The 20879-nt window shown below is 47.7% G+C and overlaps 1 long non-coding RNA gene across 1 annotated transcript; it reads left to right on the forward strand.

Moving 5' to 3' along the window:
* Nucleotides 1-446: 446 nt before the first annotated feature.
* On the forward strand, nucleotides 447-20576 carry LOC144166079 (uncharacterized). The gene is made up of 3 exons (XR_013321555.1): nucleotides 447-577; nucleotides 15475-15526; nucleotides 20427-20576. It is a non-coding gene; the product is annotated as an uncharacterized LOC144166079 (long non-coding RNA).
* The last annotated feature ends 303 nt before the right edge of the window (nucleotides 20577-20879 follow it).

A 20879-nucleotide genomic window follows, 5' to 3' on the forward strand; every position in this document is an offset into this window, starting at 1 on the left:
CCCAGTTGCATACAGCGTAGAACTAAAAAACAGTAAAATTGCTGAAAAACGTTCAGAGGTGCAGTGGAAAATTGGAACAAAAGCAAAAAGCAAAGGATGTCAAAGACACACAAAACGTGCCATATCTTGAATATCACGTTATAGCCGTTATAGTTATAGAACAACACCGAAGCTACAACAGTAAATCTATCTTGCAATAGGCTCTAGGATCGAATACCCTAAGTCCTTCTAAGTTCTGTTATGCTTGATAACAGGACGGATGCTAACTACACATAAATGTTAGCATTCAATCAAATACTACATACAGGGTTCATGCGAAGGAATCATCACTGTTTAGAACTTGTCGGTATAGCATTTGTAAAATACCGAAAATGCTTGAAAGCGAATAAATAAAAAAGCCGGGGCTTTTGTTTGACATTTTGTCTGTTGTTTTGTCTGTTCAACTGCAGCTGCTCAATTGTATAATTCAAGATGAGACCCAGACAACTATTCAAAGCTGTTATTCAACATATGCAGCGTATTGGCATCTTATGAAGCTACTTACGGCGTGTCTTGCGTTCGTCCTATTGCCAATTTTGTGAGTACACTGTCTGCTATGTAATTGTAGATTGGTTTTACTTTTCATTATGATGTTCCTTGCGCCGGGGAAGTATGGCAGCCTTTATTATTTGCAATACCGACAAACCACACCCTCAATATTGTTGATGGATTGTCAAATAAGCGTGAATTAAAAAACAGCTTCAAATAAATATTTAACTGAATTAAGACTGATTTTGTGAAACGCACTTCCAATACTTATCCCAGCTATTTGATACCTTTGATAAGCAGCGCCTTCCGGGGTGTAGTTTTTGTCTGTAAGAAAAATATCAACGTGACTTGTTCCTTGCAAATAGAAAAGTGTTTTATGACAATGATGGCGGCTTTAGTCGGGTTGGAACAATGTGCACCGAAGTTAAACAAGAGAGTTTAGGTGTCAGTTTTGTTCCGTGGGCTTTGTTTACAGTTTCTGAAATATCAGACCTGGGGGAGGATAAGAATGTCTTTGTAGAATTATGATCGCAGGAATCAGCGGTTTATACAATCGTTAGTTTGACTTAGCGGAGTTTGTATGTTTACGGCGTGACATTACGAAATTTAAGTGTTTGCTGGAATTTCGGATGTGTGGCGAACAATTTCCTTCATATAGTGTTGTTCGGGGCTTTTTTTATTTTTTGTGTACAATAACACTAGTTTTCTGGCTTTAAACAAACAGAAAGTAATGTCAATCTATACGTCAACTAAACAGAACGTAATGTCAGACTCCCGGGACCCAGCTCAGTCTCCGCCGCGGGAAGAAAATAAGCTGCGTGTTTTGTTACGATATGTGCCCCCGGGCAACTTTTGATTTTCCGCTGCACCGCCGTGCGGTGCAGCGGAAAATCAAAAGCGGTGGCGTAGAGGTAGAGAGCAGAGGTACAGTATCCGCCTCGCGTGTAGAAGACCGTGGTTTGAACCCCGGTGCCGGACAATTCCCACAAAAAAAAATGGAATTGCAGTTGGGGCTTGGGGTGGAATTGCAGTAGGGGCTTGGGGTGCGGCCTGACCCCGGCGACCATTGCCGGTAACGCACTCCATTACCAGAGCAGGATTGGCCGCCCTGGTGTAGTAACGGCCACAACCTCTCATGAATACACCAATTAACCCACGGCCCTCAGTCTCCAGTGGCTGCTAAGCAACTGACCACGGTGGCGGTCAGACCCGTAGCATAGCAGGGGGTGCTACGAATACCTGGACCCGGACAGGCCGCCATTGGAATATGAACCTGGCAACGTTTAACACGAGAACCTTATCTAGTGAAGCGAGTCTGGAGATGTTGTTTGAGAAATTAAAGGGCATCAACTGGAATGTCATAGGGCCTAGTGAGGTTAGGAGAACATTGGAAGCCTTTACGGTGCTGAAAAATGGACGCGTTCTATGTTACCGTAGTCTAGAGGACCGAAGAGAACTAGGTGTGGAATTTCTAGACAATAAAAGCATAGCTGGCAACATAGAAGAATACTATACTCAATAAGAGGTACAAGCTCAAGGTGGTACAGGGCTATGCCCCCACATCAAGCCATGACGACCAGGTAGTGGAACGCTTCTATAAAGATGTGGAATCGGCAATGGCTAAAGTAAAAACACAGTATACCGTAGTTATGGGAGCTTTCAATGCTAAAGTAGGCAAGCTTCACGCCGGAGACAAGGCATTTGGGAACTATGGTCTGGGGTGTAGAAATAGCAGGGGGGGGCCTACTAGTTGAGTTTGCACAACGGAATAACCTACGCATAATGAATACAGGGCCGGATTAACGGGGGGGCTACGGGGGCTGCAGCCCCGGGCCCCCAGCTGTCAGGGGCCCTGATCAATCGTATGAAAAAAAAAATATCTTGAGTGTGCTCGCTGCCTGCATTGAAAGCTGAATGTACGAGCTTCAACCCTACCTTCCCACCGAAGCTGGCTAACTCTTGACAGGTGGGGAGGAGTGAGGGGCCCCTCACGTTATTGTTGACAACCTTCGAGTCCATTTCAATTTAATGTAGTTATTCCTACTCCTCTTCCTTGTTTTCCCGAGGTTTATGAGAAGACGTCTTGGACTAAAAATCGTGGGTACAAGCTTGACCGGGACTAAGAAGCCACTAAAAAGGCCCCGAGCTCTGCTCCAGTCTTTTTCGGCACAGGTCGTTTCGGTACAAGGACATCTATAGTACGCGGACGTTTCGGCGCGCGCACGTTTCGGTATAAAAAAGGGTCAGGCATGCGAATGATGAAATAATGTCCGAAGGACAGTGTAAATTGTTTAAGCCTGAGGGACGTTATATGTAATTATTGACAACTCAAGCACTGCCCTACGGGCTCATACACAGTTTTTGCCGGAAATTTCAATGTATAGCGCTTGACAAGGAAGTTCATTGCGATGACGACCCGTTCAATAAAGCTGTAGTGGATTAGTTGAATCACACCAACGTCATTGATATCGATTAGATATTTCTCGCTGAATGGTCAGCGTATATATGGTTATTTAAATGTTCAAAGGTTGTGTAGGCCACTCGCGGGGTCGTTCGGCTTCAGCCCGCGCCTCTGTGCTGTAGCCTCTGCAGGCTGTCTGAGCAACAATCCGCGTGACTCCAGTCGTAGCATAAGTCTCTAGGCCCCACTCCGTGTGGACGCAGACGCCGCCGGGTCAGCCCGACCCTAGCGGCTCCCTTCGAGCTGGGGAATCAGCAGGCCTAGGTGGTGTGAAGAGCTCAGGCGTGGACGCCAAACAAAGCAACAACAACTCCTGTTTCCTTTCGGGATGGCGAAAGCTGTGTCCACTTAAAAACGCATCGTGCATGCAGCCCCTCCAATGCCGTCTTGAAAACGCACCTCCGCCGCGACTCGGGGACGGTAAGCTGTTTGTCCCCGTGGGTGCTTTTCTTTTTGGAATGAGCCGGCGGACGGCGCGGACCAAAGGGCGGCCCGCACATCTGGTCCCGCTTGAGCGCGGCGGCAGGAGGAGATGAACCCCCGAAGGAGCGCGGGAAAACAGTGGATGCGGCAAACCTGTTGAGGACTCGTCGTAGACCCCGAATCAAGACGAGAAGCTTCAGCGTGTTTCCACTGGCAGTTACGACCGAAGAACGACCCGACCGATCGACAACGAACTACTGACTGCTGGAACTGTTGCGCGGCACCGACGGGAGCAGCAGCGCGGGAGTGAGCAGAGACATTCTATCCCTATTAAACTGTTGTCTGATGCCATCTCTCGTGCTCACCTGTCGCCCTCCAACCCAAAGGGGACCCGTTAATGGGTAACGGCTTGCCGACTGACCATCACAGCTGCGCAACAGCAGTTCATCGCCGCTGAAAATTCGACGGCCATGCGCAAACCCACGCACGAAGCGAACCACTCCCCAGCCCAAAAAGCGACATTTTTCTGCTTATCGTCTTTGTGCCAATCGTGCTGTGATAGGAAGGTTGCGTTGCGCGACACATCTGAGCGCCCCCCCCCCCCCCCCCCCTGCCAACCAACGCAAATGTTGCCCCAACCTCCTTCAAAGGCGGCGCGTGCTCTAAGCGCCGCGTGCTTTCGCGTCTGCGCGGGTAACCTATAGAGGACTTTGGCCCGTAAGCCGTGGCGGCTAACTGTTTGGCAGATGTCTGGGAGTGGCAGCTGCCTAAGCGGACTTTCAGCCCTCCCGTATATGCAGGTGGAGAACTTTACAATAGAACTAAAACCTTACAGGCTTAATAAAATATGCTTCTTGTAAGAAGATGCTCTTCTGTACCATGGCGTGCGAGGCCGACATGGCGCTTCGATTAAATGTGAATCGGTGATGCACCGGCAATCAAACCATACTAACTTTTACGTCTTATAAAATCGGTTCTATAATACTAGACGTCAAGCCAAGAAATTAGTTTCCGGAAAGCGTAAAATTATGTATAATTTAGCACTGATCAGAGAGCATAACATGGGCTTCGAAAATTTTCGCATATTAAATCGGAATGATAATAATAATAATAATAATAATAATAATAATAATAATAATAATAATAATAATAATAATAATAATAATAATAATAATAATAATAATAATAATCATGGCGGTCTAGGCAAAGCGCACCCAAAAAACAGGTGTGCGCAGTCTAAAGAGATCCATCCTTAAGGTACTCCGATGACATCCGAAGACATGAACTTCGCACTTCTCCTGACTGCGTCGCAGCGTAAGAAACGAATTGCGACGTCCACGCCCTCACAGAAGCCGGAAAAGCACAGAATCACGGCTCCGAAAAACGATGCATAACAATATATTCAACTCACTTAACTATGCATAATGGGAAGCAGGACAACTCACAGTGGAACTTTAGGGGCTTAGTTAAAAATCTAGGTTACGTAAACAAATTACTGCATGCCAGCCAAACAAAAGTCCTGTGCTTAGAAAAAACACACTTATAAACAAAAAACCAACGTACAAAGTTTATCGTCATTCATGTGATATTCAGAAAGGATGGGAATTGGTGCCAACGTCTTCTGGTGATGCTGTCCTAGCCGCCAAATATCGTTAGTACGTCCTCCCATCACTCCGAGCACTGTCCTTGAGGCCTCTCCCAACAATAATATTTAATAGGCTATTACAATGTGTTCTGTATATTTCCCTCCTGATTATAGATGTTCAAGTATTGGTTTAGAAGCTCTGATAGGTACGTTACCTGATCCATACATAATAGTAGGCAGACTTGTACACGTTACAGAAAATAAGCAACCGATTGCAATTACTTCGTTAAAAATGTAATTGATTACAGTGATCAATTGCAACCAAAGAAAAGTAACTGAGCAATTACAGAACTGTTACCGATTACTTTTACGTTACTTTCTATCAAAAGCCTATTGCCGTAAGAAAATAAGACAAATTCACTCAAAGTGCAATAAACTTTAGTGGCTTGCATGTTGGAGAGAAGGCTGAAGGCTTTCGTCAAGGCTAGGAGGCTTACTGTGGCTTCTGTGATATTGTGTTACATGTTGTTAACTTTCAACGTTACTTTTTGAAAGTTGTTGTCAGTGATTCTTCCACGTTTTCTCGTTAATAGGTCATCTGCTACACTGAACACGCTTTCAATGCATGCGTTGTAGGGAAGGGCGGCATTATAAGGTTGAAACACTCGCGCACCGGCTCCCAGTTGCGCAGTGGTTGTAAAGTAATGTCCATGTCCTGTATGGAGCGTCGCACATCGCTGTTGCCGGCGCTCGGGTAAGGTGATACAAGTAAGGCCAAGGAAAAGGTGAGAAAATCGTCGGTGGGAGAGTTTTTCGGAACATCAGATGCGTCGTTTGGTGTGGAATCATAGCAGCGGTGGTTCAAGTCGTTGATCAATAGCTGGTTAACCCCCTGGAGTTGCCCTTCACTGGTCGCCCATTTAGCTTTAAATCAAGGAATTAAAACGAACGCCTGGAGACGTTCACGTTCTTCGAAGAGGTGGCCAAATCCGCAGCGTGTGTCAAAAATATATTTAATGCTTCATGAACCCAAAACATCGCCTACGAGGAAGGAAGTGCACAGTAGGGATTTTATGAGTTACTTTTCAGATAGAAATACAAATCTTTGAAGGAAAATAATTGCGACTATTTTGTGACCGCGTTTGTAGCATTATGACCCAGTATTTGACAAATTGTGACCCAGTTTGTAGCGCTAATTACAATACATTTTCGAATTTTCTCGGGCTCTGTCACCACTGCGAACTGTGTAGGGCTAACTAGGGATCGCACCACGTGAACACGTAAAAAACCACCCATATAGTTAAGAATGTCATCTCAGGCAACGTTCAAGCTAGAATCTCCGGCGTAGAGATACACAGGAAGCGGAATAGCCGTCTTGTCTACCCCAAAATACACAAAATCATTAAAAAATTAGGCTGCTTGGTAAAACGCCTCATTAAAGAAACAGCAAGGGTGACCAAGAAAACGTTAAGACTCATGCAGGCACTTATTCTGAGCTACTCTAAAATTTACCCTCACCAAAGAAAACAAAATAAATATATTCATTACGCTAGCGCGAGGCAGCCTTCAACCTTCAAATCTTCACCGTTGCCGTAGAAGCTTTGAAACTCAAATAAAGTATTTATACATATTTGAATACATCGGGGAGGCAATATCCTACCGCACTGAAACTGCTCGGGAAAAAAATAGGGATGGCCTATCGTATGCAAGTTAGGCACCTCCCTAACGAAACTGCACGTTAGGGAGGTGCCGATACAGCGGCTCCTCATAACCACTCTTCTAAATCCCAATCATTGACCATAAACACACACATGGCCAGGATAGAAGGCAGAAATAAATTCCTTCAATAAGACTACCAAAACCATGCAAACAGCCTACGCACCGACACTGGAAAGAACAAAACCACAATCGTCGCAGTGTAGTATCCTGCAATCTGTCTGACTTCATAGCCTTCCCCCATGCACAGGAAAAAGAAACGAAAATGGGGCCAACATCCTGGCAATACAACTACCCAAACCATCAAATAGAAGCCCCAAATTCATTAGGGACGCATCGGGACAGTTTAAACATCAGTACATGAATGTTTCGAAAAAAAATTTCAATCCACAATGTCGGAAGTTCAAATTAGACACCCAAAGGCGACGGTCTTCTAGAGATTGAGTCTTCTAACCAGGAAGCAAGCGAACCCACATTCGTGCCTTTTTCGACCACGCGTGCCAGACTCCCCTTTCCGAAAAATATGGACAACGTGTCTTCTTCCTAAGCTTGGCAGCACGACCTTTCCTGTGCCACAAGGGACTTTGTTGGGAATGGCCATCCCACCGCTGCCACCACAGGTTGTGACTCGCATCCAGCTCATCCACTCTCTTGGGAATCAGTTATCCCGACGCTGTCTCCGCTGTTGGGACTGGGTGCGCTCACCGCAGCCACCACTGTTGCGACTGGCCATCCGAACGCAGTCACTGGTGTAGCGACGTTGCCTTGCTCCGTCCGCTATCGACGCGGCGCAGAGCAGAGTGATGAAGTTCTTGAGCCGACGACAAGTTGAAGCAGCATTTATATACAGTATGTACAAGGGTAAGCAAACGTTACATGGCTCGCACAAAAGCTACAGCCCCTCTCCACTCGGTGCTTCCGAAGAGACTGGTGCCGAAGATGCCTCCGGAGAATCCCGACGATACGTGATCCGGGCTGGTTTTAGATGCGAAGCATCTCATGTTCAAGGATGTGTCCCTCGCTCCGTTTTCGCTGTTCGCTGTCCGCACACGCACTACGCATGCCTGGCCAGGCACCGCTGATGATGATTGTGGCAGGATGCCCCTAGGGATTGGCCAACCAAAGAATCCATCACAAGGTAGCTTCGCGTTCAACCACCGTCGTCATCTTCCGTAGGGGAACCCTGAGTACCACAGCCCTACTGCGCATGCCTGACCAGGCACCGCTGATGATGGTTGTGGCAGGATGCCCCTAGAAATTGGCTAACCAAAGAATTCATCACGAGATAGCTTCGCGTTCACCACTGTCGTCATCTTCGCGTAGGGGAACCCTGAGTAGTATGCGAGGCCTTCCTCCTCTCCTCTCCGACACTCTTCTTGTCTACGGCATTCCTCCTCTCCGAAGCTCCTCTCCGGGATTGCGCAACGAAGGGCAACACCTGCGGATCCGCGCGCGATAATGCTAAGCAGCTTAGGGTTAGAGACGTGACGGTAGCCGCTCCATACTCCCCTGGGGGCGCCACTCTAGCTCCGCGGTATAAATGACGCGCGCTCCGCTCCCCTCATTCAGCTCCCTCAACGCCGCAATCGAACTGAAATCTAATGGGAACTTGCGTCGACCCCATGGCTGCTTCGAATACTACTCAGGTTCCCCTACGGGAAGATAGTGAAATTTTTATACCCCCAGAAGGTCGTTGGAGCCCCGAGAAGTTTGAATCACTCCAATTAGGGCTCTCGCTGGCTGAAGTTTGAAATCCGACGAATGGTAGCGAAGCAGGTAGTCAGCCAAGCCGCCACGATAGGGAAAGGAAGGGCGACACCCACACCGTCTCCGTGATCTCGCCTCCATGAGAGTAGCGACAGGCTTGTTGCGGGTCGTTTACCCGATGCAGGATTTGGCCGAGGTGCCGCGGCTCAAAAAAGAGAGGCGACTGTGTGGCGCTGCATGTTTCAACGGATTTCAGTCTGTCCGCCACAGGCGGTTCGGTCTGGTTTGGACGATGCGGGAATCGGCCCCGCTGTCGGTGCGTCGCCCCGTGCAACACAATTTGGCCAGCCGCTCTGGCACAACAGCATCCCGCCGCGAGACAATTCGCCAGGAAGATGAGCTGCCTCCACGTGGCTCAGATGCCGGGCGCGCTAGGTCGCCAGGCTCATCTAGCTTCACCTCCACTGCTCCGGAAATATGGCGGCTCCACCCTGCTCCTTTCACGAACAGGTACCACCTACCCAGTCCGGATCATAGGTACATCGCCGTGCTGCCCAGATGTCTCGACTAGCTTCGCCCGGCTCTTCCGGTCTGGTTTCTCAACACTGGTAGCTCCTCGTTCTGCTGCTTGCAAAGAACCGACCGACAACAGGCAACACCCAGCGCAAGCAAGCACCCTCTATTCTCCGTCATAACACCACTAAAAAAAAACGTGATAAACTCTCCTGCTAAGTGTCTCTCCCCAATTTGGACCCTCTACAACTAGAGGCCCATGCGAGACGCAAGACTCTCTAAGTAAGAATTCACACTATGTGTCAAACTTAACACACGATCTGAAATGATGATAAATAACTAAAGTTGATTACTTCAAACCACACGGTTGCGGAAATAATCAACTGAGGCAGCAAATGAGCGCTATAATTTTGCTCCCAATTATCTGCTAAGCTAACAGCTAATCACGAAGAGACGAAACGAAGGACACGTAGAGTACGAAGGTAGCACTCCTCAGAACGCACGGCTTAGTGCGTCTGAAATAGCCTTACCGGCTACATAGCACGAAAACGTCTGCAGTGCCCACACGAAGCAGCCACATTCCTTTTCGGATGTACTGTAAGCCTCTTCCCTGCAAGTTAGCTTGTGGCTGAAGTACAAAACTGGTCGTTCCCGGCCGTTCGCATCCTCTTGGCATAGTACAGCTCCCATGCCACAATTGCCCGCATCGTACTAAATTACGACACCCTTGGAAAAGTCGGGGACCGTTAGATCTGGCTCCTCGCTCAAGGCTCGTTTCAGTGTTAGAAACTTGTCCTCCTCCTTTCTGTCCCATTCCACTCCAACTGGCTCAGTCTTTGTGAGAGCGTCAGTCAGAGGACTGGCAAGCGTGGAGTAATCTTTGACTGCGCGGTTTGTCGGTGATAGTTCACGACTGCGGCTACTTTGATGTCCGACGGTCTGCGTCGGCCGCGCTACGACCGCCACCTGCCTTAATCACGTCACTTCGGCGTTTTGACTGTCAGGCCTGCTTCCTTGAGCCTGCTCAGCACGACTCTAAGCGCCGTATTTTGAGTCGCTCCTCCACTCCATTTGCTCCCTCCACTCAGCTGAGTGGAGGATTCCGCAATGCTTGTGAATGGGGAAATTTATCTCAAGCAAATCCTCCACTAGAGGCTCGAGTGGAGGAAGGATTCAGAATACCAGGGTAAGTGCTCTACATGCTCCTACCCGTGGGCTAGAAAAGCTGGCGACATCATCGAGGTAAAGGAGCGCGTACTCCGACAGGCCACGAAACACCCGATCCATTAGTTTCGAGAGGCCACACGGCGCGCTTTTGGGACCGAAGCTCAACATGACGGGACAGACTGTTCCGAACGGGGAAATGAACGCAGCGTTAGAACTAGCTTTTCCTCACAGGCTAGTTTTGTCATTCCAAACACGTTCTCTTTCCCCGGTCATATACAAGCCTATCACCGAGAACTGGGGACAACATTGAGTTTGCCTCGCAACGCGCGGCCAGCTGATTTTCCCTGCCGATTGGGATGACGCCAACAGCTTCGGCCGTCGGCGGCTCGTCTAAGCTACCGCCAGAGCTTTCGGCCCGCTCGCTGCACGGGCTTCGTTGCTCGCGCGTCTTCTGTGTCCCGCTCGCAGGTTCTGCCACAACATCGCCCCAGTTAGAGCTCGCACCCGAAGGAACTTTTTCCGTCTCCAGGGGCACTTGCTGCTTCTTCTGGCTATCCTCGCTGTCCACACTTTCCCGCTGAACCTCCCTACCGTTGTCAGATGGTGGAGGGATTCGTACCAAGGTGCCGCACCCCAGATCAGCGCACCCCCCTATCTCGCGCACTGCGCGCACTCCGGTTGGAAGCCGTCTCCAAGGCCTCCTTCGATTCTGAGCATTCTGCCGAGATCGTTGAACCAGAGGCCGACAATTGAACGCGATCAATGGACTCGTATGGCGCTCTATCGGACGTCTCAGCAAGTGCGTTATCTCGGTGAGGTACCCCTTCGCTCTGCGAGACGGCGGTAGCGTCGTTTGCTACGAGCTCACTGGATTTCTCTGTCGGCAGCGCTTCGTCCTTGAGCTCGTTTTAGGGCAACAGCTGAGCGGAGACCGCGGACAACGTACCGTTCGTCTCGCCCGGCTCAGGTAACTGGGTTTCTCCACCGTAGGATTTGGGGCAATCCCCTTCAGATGCTGGCGTCGCGACTAACGTACCGCGCGAGTTTTCGGTCGGCTGGTAGTTCGGGCTACGCTTCTTGGCATCCTTTTGCGTCTATGTCGCTGGGGGAGAGTCAAGTTTCTGGGACAGCCTCCCCGCTTGCAAACTGGCGAGTGTTATGCACTGGTCGCTACTCGCGGACTATGCGGGCGTTTTCAAATGGTCATTTGGAGGCGGCTCCTCTGCCTCTGCGCCCGTCTCGTATTCCTGGCTCGCTTCTCTGCCCGAGAATACGAGTGCGGTCGCTTCGCGTTTGCCCTGGGGGGACGCTCCGTATTACGGCCCTGACGTCTCAACTATTTTATGAAACCTGATGCTCTCCACAACAAACGGCAGCCGTTGGTCCCGACTTCTCGAACAGTCCGCCTTAACCGTTGGTCCCGTCACGCTAACTCCGCGGAACTCCGCCGGAGCCCCAACTCTAGACTCATCAACTCGAGCTGTAGTTTCCTTTCGGCTTGCTGTCTCCGTTACTGCCTTTCGGCTTTCTCCCTTTGTACCTGCCTATCGGCTTCCTGCCTCCGCTTCTGCCGTTCGGCCTCTTCGCGTTCACGCGCTCATTTTTTTCGGCTTCCTCGCGCTCCCGTCGCTCTTTAGCCTCCTCACGCTCACGGCGCTCTTTGATATCACCCCTGGCCTCATTTACTTCTTCAGCCATTACGTTGTTTTTCCGCATGATCTCAAGGATCGCATGCCTCCGTTTCGCGTGGCCTAAATCAAGGCCTAGCTCCTAGCAAATTTCGATGAGTTCCTTCACTTTAAGTCCTCCATCGTTTGCACTAGCCTCTTGCTGCTTGCCCAAGTTGGAATTCCTTTACCATTCTAATACTATCGAGCTACTAGTAAGGTACGCACAAGTAATTCCCGACGCTCCTTTGTTTACACTCCCGGCACTAGCTCTGGCTTCAACACACTCTCTCTAGGCTTGAAACAATGAAAGCTATGCAGTGCTTCACACAGCCCTTCTATAAACTGCGATAACCTGTGCTAAAGAAGTCCAGTGAACTGAGAGAAAAGATTGAGGGCTTAACACACTAGGTAGGAGCCGTGGCCGGTCGATCCCGCAGCTGCCATCCACTGTTGGGAATGGCCATCCCACCGCTGCCACCACAGGTTGTGACTGGCATCCAGCTCGTCACCTCTCTTGGGTGACGAGCTTATCGGATGGCGCAGCGTTGTCTCTACAGAAAGCAGCAACTGAAGGGAGCAGCGGCGCGGACCTGGTTATCTGAAATAGGGAGGAGGAGCGGAGAGGAGAAGAAGCGCACACAGGTGGTGTGGAGAGGGGGAGAGGAGGAGCAGCGCGCGCGCTATCGCACAACGGGTGTGGAGAGGAGCCATCCCGACGCTGTCTCAGCTGTTGGGACTGGGTTCGCTCACCGCAGCCACCACTGTTGCGACTGGGCATCCCAGCGCAGTCAGCGGTGTAGCGACGTTGCCTTGCTCCGTCCGCTGTCGACGAGGCGCAGAGCAGAGCGATGAAGTTCTCGAGCCGACGGAAAATTGACGCAGCATTTATACACAGTATGTACAAAGGTAAACAAATGTTACATACCTCGCACAAAGGCGACAGCACCTCTCCACTCGGTGCCTCCGAAGAGACTGGTGCCGAAGAATGCCGCCGGAGAATCCCTACGATACGTGATCCGGGCGGGTTTTTGTACCCTCGGAAGGTACGTTGGAGCCCCGAGAAGTTTGAATCGCTCCAATCAGGGCCCTCGCTGGCTGAAGTTCGAAATCTGATCGTTACTTTTCCAGGCGAGTAACGATAGGCCCGTTGCGGTTGTTCACCCAATGCAGGATTTGGCCTAGCCGCCGCGACACAAAAAGAGAGGCGACTGTGCGGCGCTGCATATTTCAACGGGTTTCAGCGCCGCGGGCGTTTCGGTCTGGTTTGGACGAGCCGTGAATCGGCCCCGCTGTCGGCGCGTCGCCCCGTGAAACACATTTGGGCCGGGCGCTCTGGCACAACTTTCAGTACTTTGGGATGGCAATTTCTGCGTATTATTTAAAACAATCTGTATATTCGCAAATTTATATGGGTCAAGATGTTTGGCAGAAAACATCCGAGATAAACTCAAAACTGGGGTAAATCTATACACCGTGCACCCTCTTTTTCGGAACCTAGTCATGTCCTAGATTATTACGAAGGCACAGCAACTCATACATTACATATTACACTTCGGTAAAGAATTGGGAGGCAGGTTTTAAAAATTGCTCGTTTTCGGCCCACTGAAAGGGCCGAAAACGCGCTGCTGTATCCGCGTGTCTAGACGTCGGGCAACCCTCTGCCTAAGCTACCACTCTTTCTTATTCAACAAATGTAGGTTCTCTTTTTGTCTCTCTCTAATCAGAGACCAAAACGTTGGCACTGGCAATGACATGAGGTCGTAAGCACTGACAGTGCCGCCTTCTCAAGGCACTGAAGAACGTCAGGAAGTCCCTTCCTTTTGCACCCACATCTTAAGCGACAGAAAAGCAGGTGGCGTCTGTCTTTCCTGTGGTAAGGAGGATTTGAATTGTGGATGCTAGCCTTCCTGTTTTCGCTGGCCTTCAGGAAATATATAGCAGAAATGGTAAACCCAGAAACTCCGTTCGAAAAGGCTTCTTTGGTGTCGAAGTAACGCCATCGTGCCGCACATTCAAGACCTACACGTAGACGTCACCGCTGGTTTTTTATATATTACTCCAATCGACACCGGAGATTTTGGTAAGGTGCTACTGAAAATTCACTAGATAAATACTCGGAGGTAACGATTGACTTATTCATGGAAACAAAATACCTACATTAGCAATACGTATGGTGAACCTCAACTATATCTTTCAGAAACTCCAGCTTTCCGTATATATATTTTTGTATCAAATCGCGGCAATACTTATAGCGCATCATGGGAACAGGTTAAGCGCCAGGCACAACTGGAGGAAATAAAACAGACAGGAAAGGGGCGCTCGTGGACAGGAAAGGTGGCCTGCGCTCGTGCTACACCACCTGGACACCACCATCGCTATTTAAAAAGCGCCCCTTTCCTGTCTGTTTTACTTCCTCCAGTTGTGCCTGGCGCTTAACCTGTTCCCATGATGAAGTACCAACTAGCTCGCATCGACACATTAATTCACTTATAGCGCAGCCACGAGAGCCCCGCTTGCGCTTCATGTTGGCTTCTTGATGTACACGCTAATGATGTACAGTTGCTATCTTTTTCGCCCTGCTTTGTAAAACGAGGATGTTTACTTTATGCCATAGAAACCCGACACAACAACACCATCTTAGTTGCAAGGGATCTTAAATTAGCTGTACTGGAGTGAATCTTCAGCATTTTTGGAACTTTTATGACGCATACGTTTACCCTTATTCATAGAAAACAGCATTTGATTTCGTGAGAACAAAGGTATTGTTTAAGTTTTCTCTGCTACAGAGAAGCCAAGGCAAACATTTAGGACGTTCTGTCAAGCACCTTTAAAAATTCTATTGCCTGGGCAGCGTGAAGTACCTCCCGAATTCAGTACTACTAATTTCCAGTCACTATTCAACCGCGGGATCTTCTCCCCCGTGACACTAGTACATGTAGGAGAAGTGATAACGTTGCGTTTTGTAACGCTTTGGCAAGAAAACGTTTATTTTTTGTGCCTTTTTATTTTGCAGGGTCGTGTTCATAATTACGTAATGCCGTAAAGATACCAATCGCAAGATCTCCGTTGGTTAAAAACAAGCTATGCAGCAGAAAGAAACTCTTTGGAATTGGGAATAAGCTATATCAGTGGTGGCAAGAAATAACGCGTGACTTGCTGCCGAAAAACGCAAAAAACAGCAACGGGGCCGTCCGAATCTGGAGTCAATGATGTCCCCTTAATCAGAACTCCCTTTTAATATTCTAGCAAATCAATCTCGTTGTTTCTTACATGCAGGAGTGTTGTTTAGCTGCAGCAGTCGATGTTATTACTAAAGCGTGTGGACAAAAAAGACGGCGGTACTCTGTATTTGACCTCTTTATGAGTTAAATACGTCTTTACAAGCAAACAAATCCCAGTATGATTATAAAATGCAGATCATGTGGTTGACTTACAAATTACATTTGAGAATTCAACTTGAAATGCGTAAGCACTAGTGACATATTTAACTGCATTTATTGCAAGCTTCGTCCATTTGCCTTGTAACCAAATATAACCACAGTGCATTAGAAATTTTGCAAAGCCTTTAGCGATCATATTTTCTTGAAAATAACTCAAACAAGTATTTCTAAATATTTGCAAAATTACTAAAACCATCTCGTTATATATCCACAGTTACTAATAACACTTATGCAACTAAACCAATTTGCCACTCTTTCTGCCAGGGCAGAACACTGGGAGGGCCAGAAATCTCCAACTTTGGAATGTGGAAGTGCGGTACGTATAACATGATGAAACTGATGGATGGCGGTTGTTAGTTTAGAAGTTACCTTTTTTATGTTAACTTGGCCACAAAAGATTTCGTCTGCAGATTATTTCATATAAACGGAATATAACGTGAGCGATTTCGCATTTCCAGGTTTGCACTAATTGGATAATACAATGTATCCGGGCCAAATAAAACACCGAGCGCAAAAATACCAAAATATTAAAGTGATACTTGCAGACGTTACCAACCTGCCATTTTGCGTTTCGCCTTGGTAAGGTAGTGCCGTACAAAAATGTCAAGAAAGGACTTCTTCCTTCTAAAACATGTAGCCTTTTTTACGTGTTGCCTAAAATTATACTCCGCTCAAATTTTGAAAAAAAGCGCACATAGAAACACAAAAATGCTGGGAGTCCAACAAGCCGTTTAAATTCACTAACCTAGCAAGTACCTCGAATATTATGGAGTTTCTCTGTAAGCGCAGAAGTGGGTACTGTGTTCAGATTAGAAAGTCGTCACTCGGCGAACGTATTCAGACCGGGGTTTTGGAAAATTTACAATAAATTAGAGCGTTTTGGAGGCAACAAGATAATGTTAGAGTGTACTCATAAAGCTTTCTTCGAAATGTGCCCATACATACCAGCTGTGGATAATTATTCTACAAAAAATCCTATAGATTGAGCCAAATATTGGCACAATCCTTGCGAGACAGCTACAGGTTTCCTACATAATGTGGTCCCTTTTCACTTAGGTCAGTTCATGTCTATTACGTTTTTTCCCTAGATGCAACTGGAGCTATATATTGAAGGGCTACTAAAGCGAAAACAAGATGTACGCAATCTTTATACAAGGAGTTAGCACTTTCAGCACTTTTTATTAACCACAGAATGGACAGAAACATCAAACCAGGTATTGCAGGACCATACGTTTTGAAGGGGGAAGGGGTATCGCCGGCAGGAATGCGGATGGGGAGGGTTTTCGTAAGCGTTTTCAAGTGCAGAACACTTTAAGGCTTGCCTTGTCGTCGTAGCTCACTAACGGTTTTGAAGGGGGGAAGGGGTATCGCCGGCAGGAATGCGGATGGGGAGAGTTTTCCTACGCGTTTTCAAGTGCAGAACACTTAATGGGCTTGCATTGTCGTCGTAGCTCGCTAACGGTGGATGTCAAGCGACTGCCGAAGTCAGGCGGCGCAGTGTGATAACGGATCCAAGTAGATCCTGGTGTACCGTCGTCAGGTAGTCGGGCTGCGAGGCTGCGGGTTCCAAAACCACGTAGTTTAAATAGTCGTAACCATTGAAACGTCGTCAACAGCTGGTGCTTGTTTAGCGCAAGGAAAACTGCAGGTACATTTCAGCCAAAACCTTTGTATATAACTAGCAGCCCCCGCGTTCATTTAGTTAGGAACGCTCGTTGGGTTGATTTTACGACAGTAAGCGAAAAACGCGGCCTCGCAAGAAAGAAATGGCGCGTTCGAAATGACGCAGAAAGGCTTCAGCTGCACAAGAGCGCAAGAAAAAAAAGGGCGCTTTCGAAATAGCGCAGAAAGGCTCCTTCCGTTGGGGCAGTTTCAGGCAGGGGGTGGGCGAGCACTGTGAAGGCGGGAAATTTGAATTAGAGGAGAGAGGGTGGCGAAGAGTGTGATGGGGGTAGCAGTGAGTGGACAACGATGCAACCATCCATTATGGCGGATCACTGCTGTGCACTTCCGACAGCTTTCACATAGAGTGGTACGGCTTTAATTTTTGCTTTCAAACATGGTCAGACACAGGGCACATTTATTTACAAGTTATTAGCGCGCTAGATATTTCTCGCGTGTAGGTGTAGACTAAACGACCATCAGCTAGCAAATTTCATATAGAATGCTGGCTGAGATCCGCTGGTCCAGTTTGTCTTACTTTGAATTCCGTTTAGACGCTTCGCCTCGCGTGCAGGCGTAAATATGTAATACATGCATGTATGGTGTGAATGCAACCACCTGTCATACTTAGGTATTGTTAGCTCAAAAAAAAGTTTATACCGAGGTGCAAAATCCAAAATAATAATGCAATCAGCTCAAAACAAGACTGCCCATAACTGCACGTACAGGTTAGGCGTGTGTTTTTAACGCCTTGTAATTGGCAGTGGAAGCTCGTTCGAACGCTTGATTGTGAATGTTTCGTGTTCATCACACCCTCGTTCTACGCACCGCTTATGCCGGCTGGGGCATGATTACAGCTTGTTTTCATAAAAAAATGGTGCCTAAAAACTCGTATCTGCCTTGGTTGCAATTTTTTAGTGAATGTGAAAGCCACCTAGAACAAACACTCAGGCTGGTGACAAATATCGAAAGTGACCCCAGACTGCTGCTTCGGCCACTTTGTAACTGTCTATAAAATGTCATTAAAAGCAAAAAGTACGAGAAGCAGTTGCCAGTTTTAAATTGTTATTCCTCAGTACCGAGTCATTGTTGACAGTGAAACAGATTCATAGAGTGGTGTGAAACATATTTCAGAAAAAAACGTTGCATAGCCTGCCGCGTAATCATAAAATTGTGTCTTGCGTAATTTCGTATTACACATATTTCAAAATTATGTCACCAGCACAGTCCAGCAGGACATCCTTAAAAATTCCGGTCGCGGGAGCCGCTTTCCCTATTGAGAGGAAAAGCAAAAACGCTCGCGTGTTCGAGATTTCGGAGCAGGTTAAAGATCCCCAGGTGCTCAAAATTATTCCAGAGCCCTCGACTACAGCGTACCTCATAGACTTCGTTGCGTCAGCGCGTTAAGCACTACAATCAATCAATCAATCAATCAATCAATCAATCAATCAATCAATCAATGTTACAAGTTTCAGGTATCTAAAATGCTTACAAGCTTTTACGTCTGGGCACCCGCCGCGGTGGCTCAGTAGTTAAAGGAGTACTGACACGAAATTTCAAAGCTGAGATAACTATGTAAAACGCTTCCTTTTTATCAGGAGATATCTCCCAGCAAGTTTCAACAGCAACCGTTCAGCGAAACATATTTAAAATCCATTTTAATCTTCGCCCGCACGAGAAAGCCCAGAGCGGGCCGACGTGACATCATCTGCTACGTGCCCGAAACTGCCGACGTCGGGGCTCCCGTGACGAAGCCGACGCGCTGGCTGTGGTTGGCGCGCGCTGCTCGGGCGTGTGTACACGTCATGGTTTTGGGACTGACGTCATGCTGCCCGGGCCTGTGGGGACGGCGAAAACCTCGGCCGGTCTGGGCGCGCGCGTGCGCTCGCTCGCGAGCGCTTCCAGAGAGGCAGCGATACGGCAAGAATGGTGACGTCATGTTATACATGCTGTCATGGCGGCCGCTCGGCGTTTTTCAGTCGAAACCGAAACTGGCACGAATAAACGACGCCGTAAATGAATGTTTACGCTGCGCTCGACCGTATAATTTGTCATTCTATGATTAGTGGGCTGGTAGGCACGCATAGCAGCGAAAAAAACGTAACATAAAAATTTCGTGTCAGTACTCCTTTAAGGTGGTGTGCTCCTGTGCCCAATGACGCAGGATAAATGCCGGCTACCATGCCGGCTTTTGATTGGGTGCTAAAAGCGAAAACGCCCTTGTGTCAACACTGCAGTGCACGTTAATGATTCCCAAAAGGTCCAAATAATTCCGCAGCCCTCGACAACGGCGCGCCTCACTTTCGTGTTGGGTGCAGATACGGCGTGTGAAACTACATAAGCTGAATCTAAATATCGTTTGCACGGAAAAAAAGTGCACCGCTCTGAATTGCTTGGTGGATAAAGGTTTGCGAGAAGGAAGCGTTTTTGCAGTGTATGTTAGTCAAACCTAGTATTCGCTGGTATGCATCCGCAGTCGGTGGTGGCGTACGCCGAAATGCCTGGCAGAAAAGGCAACTTTATCCAATTCTCTATAGAGTATGCTGTTACCATTCAGGGGTTTGTCGTCTTCAGGCGCAGCTCGTGTTAGCCGTATGCAGATGGTGCGGGCGCCTGCGCAAGAGTAGCGCGATATATAAGGCCACAATCGGAGCCAATCAGAGTCGTCGCTCGCATTAGGCCACACTGCAGGGGCGGTCGCTCGCTGTCTTCCGGTTGTTCACCTTGAAGCGCGGCGTTGGTAGGCCACGCGTGGTTTGTTCTGTGGAAAAGCGGGTAAATACTGAAGAACGCAAACGCCTAATGTAATTACAGGACAATGACGTACAGTAATGTATACTAAGCATTTGGTTCAGGTAAAGCTGAGCGAAATCAAATAGTTTTCTTTTTTGATCGATCGATGGTTTGGCGTTTTCCGTTTAGGCATTGCATCGTGGTTTTGGCAGAAGTATTATTGTGTTGGTCTTGCAGTCATTGCCTCTCGACTTTAGTTGTTTTCGTTTTTGCTGAGATGAAGCTTCACGTCCACCACTGTTTCCAGAGGCGAGGGGTTATTATTTTCTAGGTTGCAATGCCTAGCCCAAGCCGCGGGTTGGAAATCGTACTTTAACGCACACTGGTCAGTGTCAGGTTAGCATTTTAGAGCTTTTTCCTGTCTTATCAAGCTTTCCCGGAAGTGTTGTGGTTTAAAATACATAAAATTACAACGTTTTAGTGCCAGTTCCTGACATGTTTTCTCTTATTTGTTACAAAAAGTAACCAATTTGCAAAACATCATTATCTGTTTACACTAGTGCCCGTCGGTAAAATCAAAACCAGTACTCGACATGGGGAATTTTGATTATTTTATATAGCCATATCCGTCTCGAAGAACTGTTCAGACAGTTTGACTCATTAGAATCTATTTGACATGTTTCTGGCTCAAACCATTACGTTTCACGGATAATGATCGTGTTTCCCCCAAGTGTTGTGAAAAAATTTAGTGTGAACACTTTTTTGGTACCAATTTACAAATATTGTTTACCCATGATTTAACATTGCATCTTTTTTTTCAGTGCAATCCCAAGGACGAGGACGACAACTGCCCTCCACAATGCCCTTGCCAGGAATGCGGCAAAGGCGGGACAGGATTTTGCGCATTCGAGCCAATCCCTGCAATCGGATGATAGTTTTGATTGGCTCCATTAAAGCAAAATAAAACTAAAGTTGCTGTGGTAAGAAGTTTGAGAATTGCGAACTTGCGGAAGGTTAAAAATATGTATTTCTCATTCACTTATCGTTATCACAGTCATCAATAATGTCATTGTAATCATTCCCCTAATCATATCAGGACAAGCCCCTCTTCCAACGTTTAAGCCCCCTTTTTGCGAGGCAGCTGAGTTCATTTTTTGCGCTCAAATTTTCGTTGTTCCTCCATACATCGAATCCTGGGCCACACACTTTTGCGTTTACGGGGAATGGACAGCCACTTCTTTATTCGAATGATCCACCTGTTGTATTCATGCATA

This window comes from Haemaphysalis longicornis, unplaced genomic scaffold (genome assembly GCF_048455015.1).
Source record: "Haemaphysalis longicornis isolate Haplotype H1 unplaced genomic scaffold, Haemaphysalis longicornis Haplotype H1 scaffold_16, whole genome shotgun sequence".
NCBI lineage: Eukaryota > Metazoa > Arthropoda > Arachnida > Ixodida > Ixodidae > Haemaphysalis > Haemaphysalis longicornis.